This window comes from Chinchilla lanigera, unplaced genomic scaffold (genome assembly GCF_000276665.1).
Source record: "Chinchilla lanigera isolate Chin_1 unplaced genomic scaffold, ChiLan1.0 scaffold00040, whole genome shotgun sequence".
Taxonomy (NCBI): Eukaryota; Metazoa; Chordata; class Mammalia; order Rodentia; family Chinchillidae; genus Chinchilla; species Chinchilla lanigera.
Genome location: NW_004955441.1, coordinates 8,181,624 through 8,187,661, shown reverse-complemented (window position 1 = coordinate 8,187,661; position 6,038 = coordinate 8,181,624). Strand labels below are relative to the sequence as shown.

Below are 6,038 nucleotides of genomic sequence, written 5' to 3'. Positions count from 1 at the left end.
TGCACCAATATCTGTACCACTATCTATATCTAATTCACATCTTAATGGGATGCACCAATATCTGTACCACTATCTATATCTAAAATTGTCTAATAATTGTATTGTAGAAATAGGCAAAGTCTTGTGGAATGGTGAAAGAATGATCAACTCATTTTGAAACATCTTTGTGGAAAGATATAGAAAATTTCTCAGAAGGAAATAATTGAAAATAGCTACCCTAGGTAGAGCAGAGAAATTATATTCTTTATATAAACTGTCATAAATGAATATATTGTATGCAGAAAGGATGAGAGGGTTCATTCAATCATTTAAACAATATAAAATTATAGACCATATACAACAGAGCAGGCAGCACTCCAGACACGGAACAGAAAAAAGCACTTTCCTTGTGAAGTAGAAGTTTTGCGCCAGGATATCAAAGTAAATTTGGAGCCTAGTGATAAAATCTTGAGGGGGAAACACTGTCACATAAGCTTACATTTAAACCACAGCACTGATCAAGGTCATCTAGAGAAGAAAGCAGAAAAGAGAAATGGAAAATAAATTTGAGACTCTATAGCATGTGTCAGGAAAAAAAAGCAGAAGTACTAATAGAATTGAGATGAAGTGGTTATTGAGTGGTCAGGCAAACCCCAACAGTGAAAAATGCCAGAAGATAGGAGATGAAATTCTTTAAGAATGAAAGAGTGATTGAGTGAGTATAAAGTCCAAGCATATGAAGTGGGACAAGGACTCCGAATTTGCCACTAGAGTCACTAAGGGTGAGGTCATGGTAATTCAGATTTATTTTCTTTTGCTGATTACACAACTAAAATTTTCTACCAGATAGATCTTAATCTCTCAATGAGTCAGAAATTTCACACCTGTAAATGATTTTGAAAATCAGATTAAGAGGAGAAATGACATTTAATATCAGATTTGAGAGGACAATATGATCAAAGACATTGGCAAAAGAGATTTCACCGAAATGCTGAGCAAGTTGAAAACTAAGCTTTAATGTGAGAAATCCAAGAGAGTGAAGAGTATGGAAAATGATTTCATGAAAATGTCCTGTCAGGCTGAACAAATACAAGGGAATTAAAATAGAAATGATAAAGGTACCCCAGTTTTCTTTGTTTCAGCTGCAGTTTCATTCCCTGTTTTGCTTTGTTCTGCTTTATTTTCCACATTTTACCTAATTTTGCCTGAACTTTGTCTAGCTTACAAGCCACTGGTTTATCAGAACAGCTCTTAAAAAAACCAGTTCTGATAATTATTGTTATACCCACGTGCCAACCATCCCAAGCATAAGAAATAAAAAAGGTACAATACTCTTGAATAGTCCCAATAGCAAGTTTCACAGCAATTAGAATTGAAAACTTCTACCTTAGCCAACTCACGTCTTCCCTTTGTTGGGCCTCTCGTTATAAAAGCCTGCTTTGACTCAGGAATCTATCTGATCTTCAGATACTCCTTGATGTGCATTAGTTGAATAAAGACTTTGACTTTTATGTGAGAAACAATTTTTTCACTGGCAAGTGCAATGAGGTGGTTGAGTAGAGAGAGACTTGCTCTGCAGAGAGGCGTACAAAGAAGAAAGCCATTCCTGTTTATTTCTACTGAAAACAATCGTAAGATTAAGGGAAAGAAAAATCATGACCTGCATGCAAGAAGAACAGATTATTTTTTTAGGAATAGATTCCTACACGAGAAATATTTATGTTTCCTAAAAGAAATGGAGGCCTATAAAAAAGTGGAAACTATAAAGGAGAAAAGAGGGCTTATTCATTACTAGGAAAGTAGAGGATATTAGCATACACCATGAAATGTGGGAGTAAAATATAAGGAAATTATTTTTTCATGGATTCTATTTATGTACAGAAATAAGAATGATCATATCAGAATAAAGAGAAAGGAGGAGAGTGTTAGTATTTTAAGGATAGAAGAGAAGGTATGATATGGTATCACCTGTATCAATGATCTCTACTTCGCTATATTGGGTTATCATCCTGTGGTCTGAGCTTGTGAATTTCCTGAGAAGTGAGATACCATTGAAAGGCAATGCTAGAGGACAAGTCTAGATGAAGTGCTGGGGAAGCAATTGAGGTATAGATGGCAAAAAGCAATTTAAATGCTGTTTTCTCACCAATGTGGTTATGGAATTTTTATACAAGGGGAGGGTAAGAATGGTTTGTTATAAACCTGCTAATTTATGACACTTTTTGATAATAAGTTTTGAAACATAATCAACATCAGGGATTACTATGGTAAAGATAAAGAAGAAATAATTTGTGTGAAATATACCCAATAATGACTTTTTTGAAGCTAGCTTCATCATAACTTATTAACCAGGTGACCTACCCTTAAATCATAAATTGCATATGATCTCATATATTGCCTTGAATAGTATTGAAAAATGTGAACATTTAGAAACACTGACATCTATACTTCCCGGCTTCAAAATACCATGTTTCTCTGATTTAAAAAAGCACATACTAATTCTTGAGAATTTAGAAAATATACCAATTTACAATGAAGAAAATAAAAATGATCTGGAATCTTAAGACATAGATGTAATTATTTTAAAAGTCATGTCATGGCTCATTATATATATGCATCATTGTTTATTTAATTGTTCATATATGACAGATGCACACTGTATTTGTAACAGAACTTGCTAATGAAAATTGGATAAGTAGAAGAGTTGACTACATAATTACAAATTAAGATCAAATACTTTTGAAAACTACAACAAATTGCATATATAAGAGGATGTAAAATTATAACAGCAGAATGCAAAATCTTAAAAGGTTTTATGAGGATCACCCGGCACATCGTGCAGCTGCTTACCTTGTACCACTTTACGTCTCCTGCATGACCTGGACCCAAATCAGATACAAACCTTGATTCTCTCTGAATCATAGCAAAATACGTATTATATTACTTTGAGAACCTTCAGAACAAGCAAAACCAGGTCACATTGGCCATATGGCAGTGTTTTTAAAGTTTGGTGCAAGGCCTTTTATCAGAGCAGCTTGTTATTGTGGCAGCACAAGGTTTCCTCAGGAAATGCACATGAATGGGCCAAAGCTTTGATATTTGGAAGAATTTCTTAAAAGTGAAGCATTATATGCAACAAAGAGTGAATGGAATTTTAAACATATCATCTGTAACTACCTTTGCTTCTCAAAAATAATTACTGAGTCCACAGCGTTTCATCAAAATAGGTGTAGAGAAAGCAGATTCTTATCAAAATCACTTACCCCCGAGGTAAGTTTGTTCATCCCTAAAATACTAAGACAAAAAATATCACTCAAGCTTTCCTGTATTTTTTGGCCTTTGGTTGAAACCTGATATTATAATAAAAGAATCTATTTTTCTTGTGGTTTTCTCCCACAGATCCCCCGCTCCACACCTGATTTGTCAGAAACACAAACTCATCAAGTACAGAGATAGTAAGAACAACATCTGCCTGGAAAAAGTGAGTTTGGAGAGAGACATGTGTGAGAGTGCAATAAAATTTTCCACTTCGTGGTCTCTTGCTTCAATGTTATTGCAAACTGTGATAGCCAAGAATAAAGAAAATTAAGAACTACAAAATTAGTAAAAATGCTGGTATTTTGTAGTTATAAATTCTGTACATATGCTTGGGCCTTATCAGGATGGACCTAATCAGAAGGAGGTAGATCTACTACACAGTATTAATGCTAGTGATTGTCACCCACAGAAGTTTGTGACTTCCAAAGATGTGGGAATGTGCAAAAACCAAGCCACAGGGAAAGTTTTAACTATAGTAGACTCTAAAAGTATACTGGAATTTTGAACTAAATTTTAGCAGAAACCAAGTAGAGCGGGTTTTAGGAGTAAAGACTAAACCCTAGGAGTAGGGGAAGAACTTTTCCTTCAAACCACCGAGAGTATGAACTCAGTCTATGGCTATAAAGGGCTTATATGATGGGAAGTCCTACAAGCAAGACAGATAGAAACAAATGTTTCAGAGGAAGATTCAATCTTGGCAAAATTTAAGAAGTAGAGAACTGCATAGTGAAATCCTCTCTCAAAAAGGCAAAAGAAAAAAAAAAAAGCCAAGAACCAAAACTTGTTAAATCAAAATATTGCTTATACCTACATCTTTCATGAATACACTGGAGATTATTTTTGAAACATTCAAATACAATCCTGCAAATTATCCACAGACCACTAGTATAAGGGCTGAGAAGATAAATTCTGGAAACATAAGGGAGTGGAAGAAGAAATTGATCATTACAATTTATCAAATACATCACCTAAAATTAAGAAAAAATTAGGATTATATGGGTGTCAGATTTGTAAAAATTCAGCAATATTCCCCAATAAAAATTTAAAAAAAACCTATACAAGTATGGCAAAAGCTACTGACTGAAATATGTTGATGATGAGACATATAAAATACTGTTTTGGTTTTTTGTTTGTTTGTTTGTTTTCCGGTACCGGGAATCAAACTCATGACCTCGCACTTGCCAGGCAGGCCCTGTGCGGCTGAGCTAAATCCCCAGCCCCTAAAATACTGTTATAGAAAATCAAGAATTAAGCAAGAATAATTCCTGCTAACAGTTACTATATTTTCTGTCTTAGTCTAGGAATATAAAATAGGTAGAGTGGAAAAGAAAAAAAAAGAAAAAAGAAAAACAACTCTTTTTACTAAAACAGTTATATATATATGCACATTTAAAAAAATACATACATTCTCTGATGTGTCTAAAAGAACACAAACCAATATACAAAAACACTAGAATTAATAAGTGAATATTTGACACTACAAAGGTAAAGGAGACTCCATCTTTTAACTCCTTTCCTCTATCTGGTTTATCTAAAAATTCAACATTCAAAGATGGGAGCTATAAAGTATTAATTATTAGTTTCAATTGTATATTAACTTAAATAAAAAGAATATATTCACTGTACTCTGAGCTGAAGGTTACTTGGGAGATTTTCTACTCCCGGCCTCCGCACACGGTAGAAATGTCTTTGTAAGTCACAGGACAACCATCAGGCCGGTGGTGAAAGCATCCCCGGCTACAGCTCTGCATTCCACAGAAGCATGTCACACGCTGGGCTGTGTCTAACCCAAACTTCCATCTATAGGCCTCAACTTTATTCTCTGAAAGCCCTTGAAACATATGCTTTAAACAGCTGTCTTTTTTTATCCTTCCCTGACATTTAGTCTGGTATTGAATCAGACTATCTCTATGTTCAACAACCCTCAGCGAGAAAAAGGGTATTACTGCTGCATTTGTTCATGTTTTTATGTCATTTGTAGAAGAAATGGATGTTGGTACAGAGCTCTGTATTTGTGGAACAACTCCACACATTTGACAGATGGAAGCATTGTCTGTGGAGCCTTCTACAACTGCCTCTCCAGCTTCATTACCCCATGGTGTATTATAAGCATGCCTGATTAAGGTAAATTTGAAAATCTTAGCGCATCTGATTCACTAAGACTTTACCATAAGGCTGAACATTAGCTTTTATATATTCTGTTTTTATATATTTCTGTTTTGCCCAATTTGAGGTGGGATCAGGAAATCAAGGGTTCCAACTCATACTAACAGAGAAGTAGAATTCAAATTTAAGAAGCATAACCTATAGATCATCATGATATATTTCGTACATTAGTCCCATAGTGAAATGAGTAAAGCATACCTTTAAAACAGCAATTACATAACGGTTACAGCAGAATCAGCAAATAAGTAATGTGAAAGACATAAAAGAGACTAAGGAAAGAAGCAAGCAGAGGTAAGGTACCATAGTAGGCCTAAAAGACTATTTTGCTTAGTGATGTCATAGCAGCAGTAGCTGTGTAGGCACCCTTTGACATTTCCACACAAGGCTGATACATCTACTAACATTTCTCAGGATGTACCACATAATTGACAGACGACTGTACTGCCATATTTCCTTTAAGCTGACACAGCATCTTCTACAAAGCTTTGGCTATAGCCTCTCATCTGTCATTTCTGCATAATCACTTTGAGTCTACCACCTGAGTGTTTTCTAAGCATTTGACGCACAAGTACTAA

General features: G+C 34.8%; 1 long non-coding RNA gene across 1 annotated transcript in view; it reads right to left on the bottom strand.

Annotated features, from left to right (window-relative positions):
- Positions 1-2,958, bottom strand: part of LOC102019329 — a 12,943-nt gene extending 9,985 nt beyond the window's left edge. The window contains exon 1 of the long non-coding RNA XR_262057.1: positions 2,830-2,958. This is a non-coding gene — a long non-coding RNA (uncharacterized LOC102019329). The remainder of the gene's footprint in view (positions 1-2,829) is intronic.
- Between the last annotated feature and the right edge of the window lie 3,080 nt (positions 2,959-6,038).